This window comes from Cynocephalus volans, chromosome 1 (genome assembly GCF_027409185.1).
Source record: "Cynocephalus volans isolate mCynVol1 chromosome 1, mCynVol1.pri, whole genome shotgun sequence".
In the NCBI taxonomy this organism is placed as follows: domain Eukaryota; kingdom Metazoa; phylum Chordata; class Mammalia; order Dermoptera; family Cynocephalidae; genus Cynocephalus; species Cynocephalus volans.
The window spans coordinates 290,818,161-290,837,410 of NC_084460.1; positions in this window are offsets into that span (position 1 = coordinate 290,818,161).

Here is a 19,250-nt window from a genome sequence, read left to right on the forward strand (position 1 = left end):
GGAAAGAAGCCTCATCTTACCCACAGGGGAAAAAACAGTTCAAATAACAACACATTTCTCATCAGAAGCCAAGGAGGCCAGAATAAGAGATATTTTTCAAGCACTGAGGAAAAGAGTTATCAACACAATTCTACATCCAGTGAAAAAATTCTTTAAAAGTGAAGGTTAAAAATAATGTAGGATTCCAGCAAACCTATCTTAAAAGAATGACTAAAAGAGGTTCTATAGACAGAAATGAAACGAAGAAGGAATCTTAGAACATCAGAAAAGAACATGGTAAGCAATAATATAGTAAATACAACAGAATTTCCTTTTCCTCTTGAGTTTTCTAAACTATATTTGACATTCAAAGTAAAAATTATAACATTGCCTGATGTGCTTCTAAATGCATGTAAAGGAAACATTTAAATCGATTATATTATAAAATCGAGACAGTAAATGGATGTAAGAGAGGTAAGGTTTATACACTTTGTTCAAACTGGTAAACTGACAACACCAGGAGACTATAATCTCTTTAAAAAGCTATAACATAGATACGTTCAAAAACAGTATAGATAAATCAAGTTCAAATTTTTGCAAGATGTTTCAGTAATCCACAGTAAGGAAGAAAAAAGTAAACAGAAACTAAAAAGAGAGAAAACAAAGGAAAGACAAAAAAAGTCAGTTTTGAGCCCTAGTATACCAATGATTGCATTAAATATAAATGATGTAAATATAGCAATTCAAAGACAGAGATAGGCAGTGTGGATTAAAAACATGAGCCAATTATATGCTATCTATAAGAAACATTTGAAATATAACTATACTCATATAGGAAGGTTGGAAGTAAAAGAGTTGGAGAAAGATATATCATGTAACATTATTCAAAAGAAAGCATGAGTGGTCATATTAATATCAGATATATTAGATCTCAGAGCAAAGAAAATTGCCAGAGACAGAGAACTGAGATTATTTAGTAATAAGATAGTCACTCTATCAAGAAGATGTAGCAACACTAAATGTAGACATACCAAATGAAATAGCTGCAAAATATGAACTGAAAGGAGAAATAGACAAATTCACAATTATAGCCGGAGACTCCAACCACTCTTTCTCAACAATTGGTAGAACAACTACACAGAAAATTATCAGGGATACCAAAAGACTCAACACAATCATCAACCAACAGGATCTAATCAAGATTTGTAGAACACTATTTATAAATAACAGAATACATATTTTTCAAGTGTCCATGGAACATATACCAAGATAGACCATATCCTGGGGCACAAAACAAACCTCAATAAATTTAAAATGATTGAAATCATGTGGAGTATGTCACCCATAACAATGTAAACAAAAAAGAAATCAAGAACAGAAAGATAAAAGTAATATATTTAAACACTTGGAAACTAAACAATGAACTTTTAAATAACCCATGGGTCAAAAAGAAAGTCTCAAAGAAAACCTTAAAAATACTTTGAAGTCAGGGAAGATAAAAATATAACAAAGAATTAGGTAGCACTGATAGGGAAATTTATTGCACAAAATGCATGTGCTAGAAAAATGTAAAATTCTCAAATCAATGATCTAAACTCCCACCTCAAGCACCGACGAAAAAGAAGAGCAAAATAAATCTAAACCAAGAAGAATGGCAATAATAAAGAAAAAAACATATCAATGAAGTTGATACAGAAAAGCAATTAAAAAAAAACAATAAAATTAATAAACTTTTAGAAAAACCAGTTTAAAAAACTGAGAAGACCCAAATTACCAATATCAGCTATGAAATAGAGAATATCACCATGGATTCTGCAGACATCAAAAGGTGAGAAAAATAATACCATAAACAATTCTGTACACTTAAATTTGACAGCTTAGATGGAATAAATCAGTTCCTTCTAAAACACAAATGGTCTGTTATGGATTGAATTGTGCCCCCCCCCCCAAACATATGCTGAAATTCTAACCCCCAGTACCTCCAAATGTGATTTTTTTGGGGAAATAGGGTTTTTGTATATTTAACCAAGTTAAGGTAAGGTCATTGGAGTGAGCCCTAATTCAATATGACTAATGTAATTATACAAAGGGGGAATTTGGTCACAAACATGCATAGACTGAAGATGATATGTAGAGACATAGGGAGACTGCCATGAAATGACAGAGGCAGAAATGAGGATTATACTGCCGCAAGCCACAGAGCACCTGGACTACCAGAAGCTGGAAGAGTTAAGGTTTCATTGGGAGCACGGACTTTCTGTTACTTTCATTTTGGGCTTTCAGCCTTTGGAACTGTGAGACAATAAATTTCTGTTGTTCTAAGCCACCTAGATTGTGGTACTTTATTATGACAGTCACAGGAAACTAATACACTACTTAAACTGACTCTCCATTAAAAACATAATTTTAATAGCTAATTCCTATAACTATTGAGGAAATTGAATTTGTAATAAAAGAAAACCCTCCCAAAAAAGAAATCTCCAGGACCAGATAGTTTCACTGGAGAGTTCTACCAAACATTTAAAGAAAAGCTGACACCCATTGAACAAAACCTCTTTCAGGAAATAGAAGAGAAAAGAACACTTTCCAATTCATTTTATGAGGCTAGTCTGCCTTAGGAGCAAAACCAGAGAAAGACAAAAAGAAAATCGCAAACTAACGTTTCTCATGAATACAGATGCAAAAATTCTTAGAATATTAGCAAACAGAATTCAGCAATATATAAAAAGAATTATATAGCCATTAACAAGTGGGGATGATTTTAGGGGTGCAAAGTTGCTTTAGTATTTGAAAATCAAGCAATGTAATCCACCATGTTAATGAGTAAAAGGGAAAATATATGACTGTATAAATCAATGAAGAAAAAGCACTGGGCAAAATTAAACACCCTTTTATGATTAAAAACTCTTAGAACCATAGAAATAGAGGAAGACTTCCTAAATTCAGTAAAAAAGCATCTTTTAAACCCCTGTAACTAACATTTTACTTAATCCTTAAGATCAGGCAAAAGGCAAGGCTGTCCTGTCGCACTGCTCTTTTTCAACATAGCACTAGAAGCTCTGACCAGCGCAATAGGCACAACAGGAAATGTAAGGTGTACAGATTGAAAAAGAAGAAATAAAACTGATTCTACTTGCAGAATACGTAATTGTCTATGTGGAAAGTCCCAAAGAATATATTTATGCTGTATTAGTACATTTCTGTTGCTTGTAACTGAAATGTCTGGTGAGCGCCTTCTGGGTGGAGCTCTAAACAATGTCCCATGGCAATCAGGGTGACCGAAGTGGGCTGAACAAGAGAGAGCCAACCTCCTCACTTGCTCTCCTTTTAAAACCACCAGAATCAGGCCCATTACTCCATGAATGGATCAATCCATTCCCTAAGGCACAGTCTTCACAATCTAATCACTTTTTAAAGGCCTTACCTTTCAAATACTGGAATTGGATTTCCAACCCTCTCAACACTGTTGCAATGGAAAGTAAGTTTAGAATACATGAAATTTGGGGGGACATGCTTAACCCATAGCATACGCCTAGAACTAAAATTTCCTTGCAAAGTCACAGGATATGAAATCAACACACAAAAATACATAGTATTTCTATATACAAGTAATGGGCATTGAAATTAAAAATATAATACTATTTAATTTTAATCAAAAAACAAAACACTTAGCTGTAAGTTTAACAAACCATATATAGGACTTGTAGATGAAAGCAACAAAATATTGATGAATTAAATCAATGAAACTCTAAATAAATGTTGAGATCTACTGTGTTCATGAATTGGAGTACTCAGCATTGTAAAGATGCCATTCTCTCCAAATTTATATATAGATTTAACACAATTTCTGCCCAAACCCAGTAAGTTGTTTTTGTTTTTGTTTGTTTCTTTTTTTGGTAGATCCAGGCAAGATTATTCTAAAATGTATATGGAAAAGAAAAGGAACTAGACTAGATAAAACAATTTTTACAAAGAATAAAGTGGTAGGAATCATTACACTTGATTTAAAGACGTATTGTTACAGTAATTAAGAGTATGTATTACCGGTGGAGGGATAGATACATAGATCAATAGAACAGAATAGAAAAACCAGAAATATACTCATATAAATACACTTGACTGGATAGGGTCTGAAGCAATTGGTCATTCACGTTAATAAAAGATCCTGACAACATCTCACACCATATACAAAAAATAACTTACAGTGGGTCACAGGCTTAGATGTAAAATGCAAAACTATAACATTTTTAATACAAAACATAGGAGAAAATCTTTGGGATCTAGGCTGGGCAAAAGTTCTTAGACTTGACACCAAAAGCACAACCCACAAAAGGAAAATTTGATAAATTAGACTTCATTGAATTTAATAACTTTTCTCTGAGAAAGACCTTGTTAAGGGGATGAAAAACAAGCTACAAATGGGAGAAAATATTTGTAAGCTAGATATCTGACAAAAGACTGGTATTATCACAAAGAAATGACAAATGTATGAGGTGATGAATATCATGGGTGAATGGTAAAGAAACTGGTAAATCCATACCATGGAATATTAGTCAGCAATAATAATAAAAAAAAAAAAACTATCAATACACTCAACAACCTGAGTGAATCTCCAGAGAATTATGCTGAGTGAAAAAGGCAATCCCAATAGTTACATTTTTGTTTGATTGTATTTATGTAACATTTTTGAAATAACAGAATTGTAGCGGTAAAGAGTAGATTAATGGTTGCCAGAGATTAAGGACTAGTGTGAAAGAAGGGAAGTGGATGTGACTATAAAATGATAACATGAGAGATTCTTGAAGTTATGGAAATATTGTATATTGTAACTGTATTAATGTCAATATATTAGCCGTAATGTTGTACTATAGTTTTTGCAACATGTTACCATTGAGTAAAATGGGTAAAGTGCACATAGGATTGCTCTCTTTTCTTTCTTACAACTGCATGTGGGACTACAATGATTTCAAAGTAAAAAAATTTAATTAAAAAAAAAAAAGAAATATTGTTGTCAACTGGTGTATTACAAGGAGTAAGTAGTGCACATCTTACAGAGAAATTTAGACCCTTTCCTGTAGATTATTCGGTGTCTACCAAAAAAAAAAAAAAAAAAAAAAGAAAGAAAATAATTGCTAAGTACCCATGGACAATGGAAACATAGGTGTAAGTAGAGAGGAAACACACACACACACACACACACACACACACACACACACACACACAGAGAGGCTGAAACAAAGCTGTCTTAGCCACGGTGGACTTAAAATGCGTTAGCATGATTTTGCTGCTAGTAAAACGTTCTCAAATATTTTAAAATGTTTTCAATGCTTTAACATCAATCTTGAATAAAATAATTTTGGAACATTTTGTGGGAGCAGTTCTCTGAAAGATCAGCTCCATTGTAACTTGAACCATAGATCCTTGTCTTTTTTTTTTTTTTTTTTTTTTCTAAAAGAGACGTCTTGACATCAGAAGGTCAGGTGAGGTGTTAAGCATACACACTTCACCACCATATAGACACACTGATTTTACTTGCTTTTCACTCTACTATATTTTTCTGATCTAAATCTTTTGTGATTGATGTATTCGTTCTTTAAATTTTTTTTTCAGTCATAACAAATTACCACAAAATTAGTGGCTTAAAACAGCATAAATTTGTAATCTACAGTTCTCTAGGTCAGCTAAATATGGTCCTCATCGAGGTGTCAGCAGACTTTGTTCCTTTCTGGAGGCTCTGTTGGAGAATCCGCTTTCTGGTCATTCAGGTTGTTAGCAGAATTCATCTCTCTGTGGTTGTAGGGTAGAGGTCCTCATTTTCTTGCTGGCTGTAAATTCAGGACCATTTCCTGCTTCTAGATTCTGCCATGTTTCTTGGCTAGTGGCCCTATCCCTTCATCTTCACAGCAGTGGTGGGTCAGGTCCTTCTTATACACCATCTCTCTGGCCCACTCTTCTGCCTTTAAGAACACATGTGATTATATCGAGCTACCTGGATAATCCAGGGTAATTTTACCATCTCAAAATGCTTAACTTAGTGTATCTTCAAAGTCACTTTGGCCATGTAGGATAACGTATTCAGAGGTTTTTGGAATTGAGGGGTGAAAATTTTGGGGGGACTCATTCTGCCTAGCATGATCAGGTGTTTTGTGGGCTGGAGTGCCGGGTAGGGGAGGAAAGCTCCATGTCTCACATGCAGTGGCATGCCAGGATCTTTGTTTTGTGGACTTGATCTGCTATCGCAACGACCCCCATGTTATCTCTGTGCCCACATCTCCTTATTTTGGAGATTTTAAGGGTTTGTATTTGTTGGATTCTTTTCACTCCTTTCCTTGGACTATTCATGCTCTCACCCTCCAATAAATGTCCACTCAACAAACAACAAATGTATGTTTGGGCTTCTATAGTAAAATACCATAGACTGGGTGGTTTATAAACAGAAATGTATTTCTCACAGTTGTGGAAGCTGGGAAGTCCAAGATCAAGGTGCTCACAAATTTGGTGTCTAGTAAGGACCAGCTTTCTGGTTTATACATGGTAACCTCTCTCTGTGCTCTCACACGGTGGAAGGGGCAAGGTGGCTCTCTGGGTCCACTTTTATAAGGGCAGTAACTCTATTCATGAGAAATGACTTAATCTCACCTCCCAAAAGTCTCACCTCCTAATACTATCATATTGGTGGTTAGGTTTCAATGTATGCCTTTTGTGGAGACACAAACATTCAGACCATAGCACTCCCTGAGAATGTCCAGTGGTTCAGGTACTACTGTCGGTAATTGCATACTGAGGAGTAAGTAACAGGAACAGCAAGATCCCTGCCTATTTTCATAGAGATTATATTCTAAAGTAGGGAGCAGACTGAGTGATACACAGTGATATACAGTATGAATTGCATACAACAGGGTAAATTTGGATTGGATAGTTGGGGAACATGTTTCTCAAAAGAGAGCATTTAAAGACATACCAGACCAGAAGGAATGAAATGTGCTAAAATCTGGCAGAAAAGCTTGGCTAACAGGCAGAGGGAGCAGTTACCGAAATATTTTCTGAAGCAGTCCTGATGTGACACTAAACTTGGTGTCTTGGAGAGTGCAAAGAATGTTCTTCAGTGTCATGGCTTTCCCTCTTCCCTGTGGAAAGAGGATTTGTCTGACTAAAGCTTGCACTTCACAATCCATTCTGAGGTTGGTACAAATCTGAGAAGTGAGCCTCATAATATTTCCCTCTCCCTCCCCAGCACTCCGGGTGAGTCGCATGGGGTTTTCATGACTACCTCAACTGAGAGTACTAATCGCTGACTTCGGGGGTTTTGTCCGCAGGATATCTGACAGGTATGGTATATATTTCCCCATTTAAAAGTAATGAAAAAGAAAAAAACATGTTAAAAGAAATTACTGTTGTAGGGAAGTGGTCCAGTCTGTAATTTACATGTCACACATTAGGGTATCATACTTGTCAAGAGACAAGGAAAATGTCTGCGCGCATTGAAAGTCCTAAAAAAATTCCTGATTGCTAAGACTCAGAGCCTTAATTTACAAAACAAAGTAGAACTTTCCTGTGTTCTGCAATTGCAACGATCACTGCACCTGCGAAAAACTGAGCAATGAAGTTCAAAAAGAAAAAAATTAATGGGGGATATTTGTAACTTTTTGTACATCGTGTTAAAATACAGTTGGAAATTTTATTTTTTAAAAAAAGCAAGCGGAAAATATGGCATCATGAAACCCTTCAACACATTAGTTTGACTGAAATTTTCCATTCTAGTTGTTTAGCTTTGCCAAGGTTCTCAATCGTGGTCCCTGTGGCACTGCTCTCCAAAATGTAGGCATCTACCAATTATGAGAGTGGGAAGAGGGAGGTGCAATTAGGCAGGTGGTTCTGGAGCGTGGCTGTCCAAATTTGAGCTCCTCAGGTCATGGGAGGGTGCCAGGCGTTGTTTTTCTAATGTGGTCTCGAAACATAGAAATCAGTGGGTTTGTTTCAGAATTCTGGAACAAGTCAGAGTGAAAATTCTGAAGTTTTAAATCCAAAATTCAATAAAAGTTAGAGAACCTGAAGGAATTAGTGTACGGGGCCTGTACAACTCCTAAGTGAGCAGTAAAATGACCAATATCCACCTGAGCAGGCATAAGTAAATGTCCTTAACTTTAAGGATACAGGCATAGAGAGGAAACAGGTGAGATGTGAGGTTTATTCAGCAGCTTAAGGAGTGTGAAAACCAATAGTCATTGTACTCAAAGGAAGCAGTGAAGTGAGAAGCCTGCACGGAGCTCAGCTATGGCCACTTCTGTCTATGCAGCTCCTCAGTATCCATCCGTGGTAGTATCTGCAGCATTAGTGACATTGTTCAATTCAACAAGCCACATCACAATACAGTCACCTTGATGTGATCCATACTCAACTTTCACAGCAGGCATTGAACACATTAACTTACGCTTGTGAAAGACAGACTGTTTTTGAACTCGGTTGAACCATGTTTTTCAGGTCAGTGGGTCTCAGCACTGGCTATCTATCCGTGCTTAAGCTTCATAAGATTAATTACATTAGAATGTTTGAAGATGTTGCCCAAGCATCCATAAGTTATAAAATTTCTGAAGTGATTCTATTGTGTGAGTCTATATGAAACTCCACTAAGTCTACAGCAGGTCTTCAAAAGCTTTTTTTTCCAAACACTTCATCCTGTAGAACAGAAAACAGTCCTAGGAAGAAGACATCTTGCTGAAGGTCTCATAACGCACAGCTGGGCCTAAAATAGAAATACTCTAGTTCTAGCCATTTAGAAGTGGCCACAGATGTTCTAGTGAAAGTGCCAGGTCATGTAGAACAATTATAATTTTGCTTTTAACAGGTCTTTAGAGGATTCTTTTATATATTCTTAAAGTTAGTTCCCAGAAAGCCTTATAGATTCTGTAAATATTCAATTATTTCTCACACACGTTTACGGAGCTCCTATTAAATGGCAGACTCTTTTTAAGGTACTTGAGTTACATCAGAAAATAAAATATGCAAAGACCTTTGCCTTCCTGTTCCTATGTTCTAGTAGGAGAAAGTGAACAATGAGCAACAAATATAGAAATAAATGAATTGGTTTTATGGAAGGTGATACATGCTGTAGACATAGGAAAAGTTGAGCAGGAGAATTGGGAAGACTGGGTAGGGACACCTTCTAGCATTGAATAGGGTGGTCAGGTTCAGCCTTATTGAAATAATGATCATGAGGATAGACTGGGTAGGAGTGAATACCTGGGGGAGGATGTTCCAGGCAGAGGGAAAAGAGGGAATATTTCCACAGGAAAGTCATGGAGGAGGAGGACCAAATCATAAAGGCTCTTATAAGCCATTTTAAGGACTCTGGTTATATTCTGAATGTAATGGGAAGACTGTAGGTTTGAGCAGAGAAGTAAAGACTGATCTATGTTTTTGAAAGGTTAGTCTGGCTGGGCTGTGGGAATAGAGTCTATGTAGCAAAAGAGAAGACAAGTGTTCAATTTGTGGGGATAGCAGTGCAGTGGTGGCAACTGGGAGCATTCTAATTATATTTTGTTGTTTCTTTTGTTTGTTTTTACATACATTTAAATTTTTAAAAAATTGTCCAGACAGTAAAATTCACTTTATTTTGAGTGTATGCAGTTCTGTGTATTCTGACAAATATATCGTCAGGTAACCACTACATCAATCAGGATACAGAATGGTTTCCTCCTTTCCCTCAAATTGCTCATATGCCACACCTTTGTAGTTAGAACATTAATCTTTGGAAACCACTGGTGTGTTCTCGAAGATTTTCTTTTTCCAGAATGTTATATAAATGTGTGTACGCAGTGTTTAACCATTTATCTGCCTTCTTGTTCTTAGCATAATGCACTTGAGATTCATCCATGTTGTGGGCATCGATAATCCACTCCTTTTTATTGCTTAGTTATAGCTCATTGTATGAATGCACCACAGTGTGTTTATCCATTTATACACTGACAGACATTAGGTTTGTTGCCAGGTTTTTGACAACTAAGAATATTTCTATTATAAAACCAGCAAGCAAGTTTTGTGTGAATATAATTTTCCATCTCTCTAGAGGGTCTAGAAGTGGGATTTGGGGGTTGTATAGTAAGCCTATGCTTAATTTGATAAGAAACTGCCAAACTGTTTTTCAGGTACCATTTTGCATTTCTACCAATGATATTTTACATTATCACATTATCACCAATATTAGGTAGAGTCAGTTTTATTTTATTTTAGCCATTCTAATGAGCGTGTATTAGTATATCAATGTGGTTTTAATTCACATTTTACTCATGACTAAGAATGTTGAACATCTGTCCTGCGCTTCTTAGCCAACCACACATACGTCTTTGATGAAGTGTTTGTTTAAATATTTTTCTCATTTTTTATTGGAACACTGTTGAGTATTCAGATATGTATCTAAACACACACACATATTCTGGATATAATGCTTTATCAGTTAAATAATTAATAAATATTTCCTTTCATTTTGCAGGTTGTATTTTTGTTCTTTTAACAGGGTTTTTCTAGAGACAAGATTTTTTTCATTTTGACGAAGTCAAATTTATCAATTTTTTTTTAATGAACCATAATTTTGGTGTCATATTTAAGAACTCTTTTCTTTGCCTGATTTTTCTATTTTTCCTAAAATTTTTATAATTTTACATTTTACATTTAGGTCTGTAATAGATTTTGAGTTAATTTTTGTATAAAGAATAAGATATTAGTTGATGTTAATTTTTTTAATGTGAACGTCCAATTGTTTCAGCACAATTTGCTAGAAAGAATATTTTTTCTTTATTGAATTGACTTTGCACCTTACTCAACAATCAGTCAACCATAGCTGTGTAGATCAATTTCTGGACTTTTCTATTCAGTTCCATTAATCTATGTGTTTATTCTTTTGTAAGCACTATATAGTCTTGATTACTGTAAATTTATAATAAATCTTAAAATCAGTTAGTGTGACTCCTTCATCTTTGTTTTCTTTATCAAAATTGTTCTGGCTGTTCTAGTTTCCCTGCTTTCCATACAAATTTTTGGAGTCAGCTTATTGATATGGTATTAGTTCTCTTGGGCTGTCATAATAAAATGCCATAAGGGGGTAACTTAAACAACAGAATGTTTTTTCTCACAGTTTTGGAGGCTGAGAAGTCCCAGATCAAGGTAATTCAGTTTCTGATAATGGCTGTCTTCCTGGTTTACTGAGGGCTGCCTTCTTGCTGTACCCCCAAAACATTGGGGGGAAAGAGAGAGAGAGAGAGAACTCCTGTTCTCTGTGTCTCCTCTTATAAAGGCACTCATCCTATTGGATCAAGGTCCCACCCTTATGATCTTATTAAACCTTACTTGCCTCCATAAAGGCCCTGTCTCCAAATACAGTTATATTAAGTGTTAGAACTACAGTATATGAATTTTGGTGAAGCACAAATATTCAGTCCATAAGAGATATCTACAAGAAGTCCTGCTGGGATAACAATTAGCATTACATCGAATTTATAGATCAATTGGGGGACTTTGGTTCTGAATTCCTGATTCTCGCAGGGAAGAGATGGTTTCCTTAGCTTCCGGAATAATGGATTGTCTATATTAGAGTTTGAGTGTTTAATTCATTTAAACTTCCCGGTAATAGAAAAACATACAAGTCTGAACTAGCTAAGGAGGTTTCTGGCAGTGAGTAACAAAGCCCCTATATCTGTGAAGTAATTGACATATAATATTGTGGACCAATTTGGGAAAAAATTAGAGGTATGATATTTATATATACAAATAATACAGTAAAAAATGCTTTTGCATTTATGCAATTATAAACTTTTATTTTTATTTATTCAAAATAATTAAAACCACTATCCTGAAGTTTAAACAAATGAACAGTTGATGTCATTTATTTATTTTTGTTAGCTTTAATATACTATTTTACAGAGGCTTCATAGGTCACGTATCATAGATTGAATTATGTCCCCCCAAAAGTTTAACGTGTTAGAGGCTTGGTCCCCAATGTGACAGTATTAAGAGGGTGGGAAATCCTATTATGGTAATTGAAAGGTGGGATGTTGAAGAAGGGATTAGATTGTAGGACCATGCCATTGTGAATGGATTAAAAATGTTGGTCATGGGCATGGTTTGGAGGGCTTTAAAAGGAGAGTAAATGAGGAAGTTATTCTCTCTCTGCACTGCCATTTTCTGCCTTATGAGACCCCTGGGTCACTGTTGCTACCACCAAGACTCTCACCAGATATATTCCCTGAACTGTGGACTTCCCATCCTCCAAAACTGTAAGCAATTAATTTCATTTTCTTTATAAATTACCCAGGTCCAGGTATTTTGTAATAAGCAACAGAAATGGACTAATACATCATGTGAAAAAAAAAGGCTTTCATTGATTTTTCAAATTCTCTCCTTGAAAAGACCATTTCAAAAATAGCCATGCATTCTACATATTTTATATCATCTACAAAAATTAACTACAAATGAAAGAAGGACCAGAAACAGTAAAACTCCTCAAAGAAAACATAAGGGAAAAGCTTCATTACATTGATATTGGCAATGATTTCATGAATATTGTCTGGAGATCTGCTGCACAACATTGTACCTATAGCCAACAATAATGCACACTTAAAAATTTGTTAAGAGGTTAGATCTCATGTTAAGTATTCTTACTACAATAAAATAACATTAAAAATAGAAAACAAATGAGGTAAGTTATGGGAGAGTAGATGATATTGTAGAAAAGGCATAAAAACAAGAGCCAGGAGATCAGAAACTGGGAAACCTTGTCCCTCTGTGCATGACATGCTGAATAACACCAGGCGAGTCCACCTCCCACACAGGCACACCTGTAACATTTGCAGGACCTGTGAGAAGTGTCTTGGTAGAGGCCCACAGATCTTATGTCCCAATGGTAGGGTATTCAAGAAGCTATGAAATAAATCATGATTTATTTCCTTAATTGATTAACAGAATGCCTGGGAGGCTTGATTCTTGTATTCCCAGAAGTTCCATGAAGGAATTTAGCAAGTGAAGGGAGAGTGGCACTGTCCTGTAGACTGGCCCCTTCCTCAGCCCACCCTACGGATCAAAATCTAGTAGCGATGCCCTGTGTTTAGTGTGCAGGCTGGTTTGCTGGGGGGCTTCACTCAGTGTCTGTTTCACCGTCACCTTTCCGTCTTCCCCTGTGCAATGCCTCACTGGGTCTGTCTCCATGCTCCTGCAACTATCCCAGCAGTACTCCACTGTGACTTGCTTCTCTAAGGTGGTGCAGGGCATGGGAGGAGGGTGTTTTCTTAATTCTGATTGAGCCTCAGTCCCAAGCAAGCACCACACCCCTGGGTCTCCTGGGTATGACTGTCTCATTGTTCCCTCCCCCAGGTGTAGTTCCAGGCTCTTCATGGCATTCTTAATCCTACCCCAGGGGTAGACATTTGTTCTGCTTACTTCTCCAGCTGCAATGGGTTCCACCCAGTGCCCTAAAGGTGATAGTGGTGCCCTCTCCCATGCCCCAGTATTGAGGCTCTTGTTTCTTACAGTAGACAGGGACAAATGTGTGGGTGGGTTTCATGCCCCTACTGCAGCATCTGCTGTTACTCTCCCTCAGGCCTACAGCACAAGGGAAATCTCTCCAGGATTCTCAACAGGGTTTTTGTGGGATCCGCAGAGAAAAAATCATGCAAGAGGGTGAGAACTTCCAATATAGCTGTACACTCTCTTGCCAACCCCACTTGCCTCCACCCATGCCTTAACTATTCTAGCTGCATTTTTCCTGTCAGGCGGCTTCTACCCCGGGTAAGCAAGTGCTGTTTCCCTCTTTGTCTCTCAGGCAATTGTCTCTAGATTTCAAGCCAGTTGATTACTCACTGATCTCAGATCCCTGAGGGGTTCAAAGAAAGCCATAAACTTACTGTTTGTCTGATTCTATTGTTGTTGTTAGAGTGTGCATGAAACTTTTCTCAGCTTGCTATATCCCACATGAAAGACACTGCTATTACTCTCTAAAGAAAGCAAAATGTGTCTTCAAACTAGACTGATTAATAAAGGTGCTAACAATGGTTATTCCCGGGTAGTAGGATTATAGGTAGTAGATTATTTTCTTCTTTGTGTTTATCTGTATATTCTAAATTTTTTCCTTACAGGTATTACTTTCTTAACCAGAGAAGACCAATAAATATTATTTTATACAAAAATAAAGGAAATAATAAATGAAAATCTGTGAGTTTATTTTATAGGATGCATCAAATTTCCATTCCTTAGATGTACTAGCCTTCTAACCATGTGATTTAGTTTTAAAATTGAGGAGCTGTTTGATCCCTAGTCCAAGACTAGTTAGTGTTTTCCATACCCTGGAAACATGATTTGTCCATGGGTCAGTGTGTGTCCCCTCCCACCCCCCAGCTGAGCTGTGTAAAGCAGTGGAAGCTGGCTGGAAACCATCATATTGGGAAGATGTTTGATCAACAAGCATGGCAGACCAAGGTGACACAAAATAAAGAATGTCTGACAGTGTCTTTTCCCATCTCAATGCCTCCATGCTGCAACCTGCTTTTACTTGCTGTCTTGCTGCTGTCATTATTTAAGTCTTGGATTCAATGTTCCTGGAATGCGTTCTCTGTGCTCCCATACATGAGCGAGTTGTTCCTCTTCTGATATCCTCATCTGCTCTGGCGAATGTGGCTCTGATAACTGTCACATCCCATAAGTCGATGAGCATTATGAGAACAAGAGTAAAATCCTCCCCTTTTGTTATATTCCCAGTGGCTTGCATGATAAGTATTATTGACTGAGTTCAATGGAAAGTTCATTTTTTAAAGGTGGCTTTTAAAATTTATTATTTCTTAATCAAACCATGGTAATTGTATATATTTATGGAGTACAATGTGATATTTGGGTACACTTATACAGCGTGCAATGATCATGTAAAGATATTTAGCAAATCCATCACCTCAAATATTTGTCACCTCCTTGTGTTGGAACATTCAACTTCCTCTCAACTAGCTACTTGAAGTTATATCGTAATTTGTTGTCGACTGCAGTCTCCCTGTATTGCTATAGAAAGCTAGATCTTATGCTTTCCATCTCTCTACAATTTTGCATCCATCAACCATCCCTTTTATACCCCCTTACCAGTCTCTAGTAGCCACTATTCTACTCTCTACTTCTATGAGATCAACATTTTTAGCTTCCACATAGGAGTGAAAACATGTGGTATTTCTCTTTCTGTGCTGCCATTTCATTTAACATGATTTTCTCTAAATTCATCCATGTCGCTGTGAATATCAGAATTTCATTTTTTTTTTATGGCTGAGTAGTATTCCATTGTGTATATATACCACAATTTCTTTATCCAATCATCTGTTGAGTGACACTTAGGTTGGTTCCAACTCTTGGCTATTGCAAATAGAGCTGTGAAAAACACAGGAGTACAGGCATCCCTTCAACAATGATTTCTATTCCTTTGGGCATATCCCAAAGTAGTGGGATTGCTGGATCGTATTTTGGTTCTGTCTAGTTTTTTGAGAAGTCTCTATACTATTTTCCATAATGGCTTTCTAATTTACATTTCCACCAGTGATGTATAAGAGTTTCCAGCATTTGCTGTTTTCTGTCTTTTTGATAATAAATAGCCATTCTAACTGGGGTGAGATGATATCTTATCGTGGTTTTGATTTGCATTTCTGTGATGTTAGTAATGCTGAGCATTTTTTCATATACCTGTTGGCCATTGGTATGTCTTCTCTTGAAAACTGTTTATCCAGCTCATTTGCTCATTTTTAAATTGGATTTTACTTTTTTTACTGAGCAGTTTGAGTTCTTTATACATTCTGGGTATTAATTCCTTGTCGGATACACAGTTTGCAAATATTTTCTCCCAGTCTGCAGGTTGTCTTTTCACTGTATTGATTGTTTCCTTTGCAGTGCAGAAGCATTTTTATTTGATATAATCCCATTTGTTTATTTTTGCTTTTGTTACCTGTGCTTTAGAAGTACTATTCATAAAATCTTTGCCTAGTCCTATGTCCTGAATAGTTTCCTCTATGTTTTCTTCTACAAGTTTTATAGTTTCAGGTCTTACATTTAAATCTTAAATTCATTTTTAGTTGATTTTGGTATGTGGTGAGAGACAAGGACTTAGATTTATTTTTCTGCATATGGATCTCCAGTTTTCCCAGCACCATTTGTTGAAAAGACTATCCTTTCCCCAATGTATGTTTTTGATCTTTTGTCAAAAATTAGTTGGCTGTAGGTACATGGATTTATTTTTGAATTCTCTATGCTGTCTATGAGTCTATTTTCTTGCTAATACTATGCTGTTTTGATTACTATAGATTTGAAGTATATTTTGAAGTCAGGGAGCGTAATGCCCCCCACTTTGTTATTTTTGCTCAGGGTCTTTTGTATATGGTAATTGTATATATTTACGGAGTATGATGTGATATTTGGATACACTTGTATGGTGTGCCAATTACCATATAAACTTTTGAATTTTTTTTTCTATTTCTGTGAAGTATATAATTGGTAGTTTGATGGGGATTGCATTAACTCTGTAAATTGCTTTTGGTAGCATGGTCATTTTGACAATATTGATTCTTTCAATCTATGAATGTGGGATGTCTTTCCATTTTTTTAATGTCTACTTAAATTTATTTAATCAGTGTGTTATAGTTTTCCTTGTAGTGATCTTTCACCCTGGTTGAATTTATTTCTAGGTATTTTCATTATTGCTATTGTTACCGCTGTAAGTGGGATTGCTTTGTTGATCTCTTTTTCTACTAGTTTGTTGCTGGTATATAAAAATGCTACTTATTTTTGTGTGTTGATTTTGTATCTGCTGCTTTACTGAATTTGTTTATCAGATCTAGAGTTTTTTTGGTAGAGTCCTTGTCTTTAGGTTTTCCTATATGTAAAATCACATCATCTGCAAACAGATAACTTGACTTCCTCTTCTCCAATTTGGATGCCCTTTATTTCTTTCTCTTGCCTAATTGCTCTGGCTAGGACCTTCATTACTATGTTGAATAGAAGTGGTGAGAGTGGGCATCTGTGTCTTATTTCATTTCTTAAGGGAAAAGCTTTCAGCTGAAAATGATGTTAGCTGTGGGTTTTTCATATATTGCCTTTATTGTGTTAAGATACTTTTCTTCTATACTTAATATGTTGAGAGGTTTTTATCATGAAGGGATGTTGAATTTTATCAAATGCTTTTTCTGCATCTATCCAGATGATCATGGTTTTGCTTTCATTCTGTTGCTGTGATGTATTATGTGTATTAATTTGCATATATTGAACCATCTTTGCAACCCTAAGATAAATCCCACTTAATCATGTTGTATAATCTTTTTGATGCGCTTTTGTATGTGGTTTACTAGTATTTTATTGAGGATTTTTGCATCTATGTTTATCTGGGATATTCGCCTGTAGTTTTCTGTTTTTCATTGTGTCCTTGCCTGGTTTTCATATCAGGGTAATGCTGGCCTTGTAATATGAGTTTGGAGGAATTCCATCCACTTCAATTTTTTGAAGTAGTTTAAGAAGTATTGGTATTAATTTCTTTTTAAATATTTGGTAGAATTCATCAGTAAAGCCATCTGGCCCTGGGCTTTTCTTTGTTGGAAGACTTATTATTACAGATTAAATCTTGTTACCTGTTATTGGTCTATTTAAGTTTTCTATTTCTTTTTGGTTCAGACTTGGCAAGTCATATGTGCCCAAGAATTTATTCATTTTCTCTAGGTTTTTGTATTTATTTATTGGCATATAGTTGTTTATAGTAGTCTCCAGTGATCCATTGTATTACAGTGGCATCAGTTGTAATGTGTCCTTTTGCATTTCTGATTTTATTTGTGTCTTTTATATTTTTTTCTTAGTTAGTCTGGCTAATGGTTTGATTTTATTTATCTTTTTTTTTTTAAAAAAACAACTTTTTGTTTGATCTTTTGTATTACATTTTTATTCTTAATTTCATTTATTTCTGCTCTGATTTTTATTATTTCTTTTCTTCTACTTATTTTGGTTTTTGTTCTTGCTTTTCTAGTTCCCTGAGATGCATATTAGGTTGTTTATTTGAAATCTTTCTATTTTTTTAATGAAGGCATTTATTACTATAAACTTTCCTCTTAATACTGCTTTAGCTGTGTCCCATAGGTTTGGTATGTTGAGATTCTGTCTTTGTTTCAAGAAATGTTTTGACTTCCTTCTTAATCTCTTCTTTGACCCATTGGTCATTCAGGAGCATTTTGTTTTATTTCCATGTATTTGTGTAGTTTCTAAAGTTCCTCTTGTAATTGGTTTCTAGTTTTATTCCTTTATAGTGAGAAAAAATATCTTTTTGAACTTGTTGAGACTAGTTTGGTGGCCTAACATATGGTTAATCCTGGAGAGTATTCCATGTACCGATGGAGAATGTGTATTCTGCAGCTATTGGATGAAATATTCTGTAACTATCTATTTAGGTAACATCTTGTCTATGGAGTCCTTTGAATCCCATATTTCTTTGTTGGTTTCCTGTCTCAGTGATCTGTCCAATGCTCGAAGTAGGGTGTTAAAGTTCCCAACTATTATTGTGTTTGTGTCTCTTTCTCCCTTTAGATCTGATAATATTTGCTTTACATATCTGGGTGCATATATATTATAATTGTTATATCCTCTTGCTGTATTGATCCCTTTATCATTATATAATACCCTTCATTATATCATTTCAAAATGGGTATTATAAATGTCTCAGTACAGATTTTGATTTATTTGTTTCTTTTTTTTTTTTTGTCCTTTTCGTGACCGGCACTCACTACCAGTCCTATATAGGATCCGAACCCGCGGCGGGAGCGTCGCAGCGCTCCCAGCGCCGCACTCTACCAAGTGCGCCACGGGCTCGGCCCACAGATTTTGATTTAAAGTCTGTTTTATCTCATATAATTATAGCTGCTACTCCTCGTTTTAGTTTTCCATTTGGGTGGAATATCTTTTTCCATCTCTTTGCTATCAGTTTATGTGTGTGTTTGAGGTAAGGTATGTTTCTTACAGGCATCATATAGATGATTCATGGTTTGTTCTATCCATTCAGCCAGTCTATGTATTTTAATTGAGGCATTTAATCCACACATTCAAGGTTATTATTGATAAGTTCGGTCTTATTCCTGCCATTTTGTTGGTTGTTTTCTGTACCCTTTGCTCCTTTCTACCACTCTTATTGTTAAGTTTTGCAGTTTTTGTGGTTATTGGTATTGATAAGATTTGATTTCTCTCTCTTTCTAATTTGCATATCTTTTCTATTAGTAAGTTTTATATTT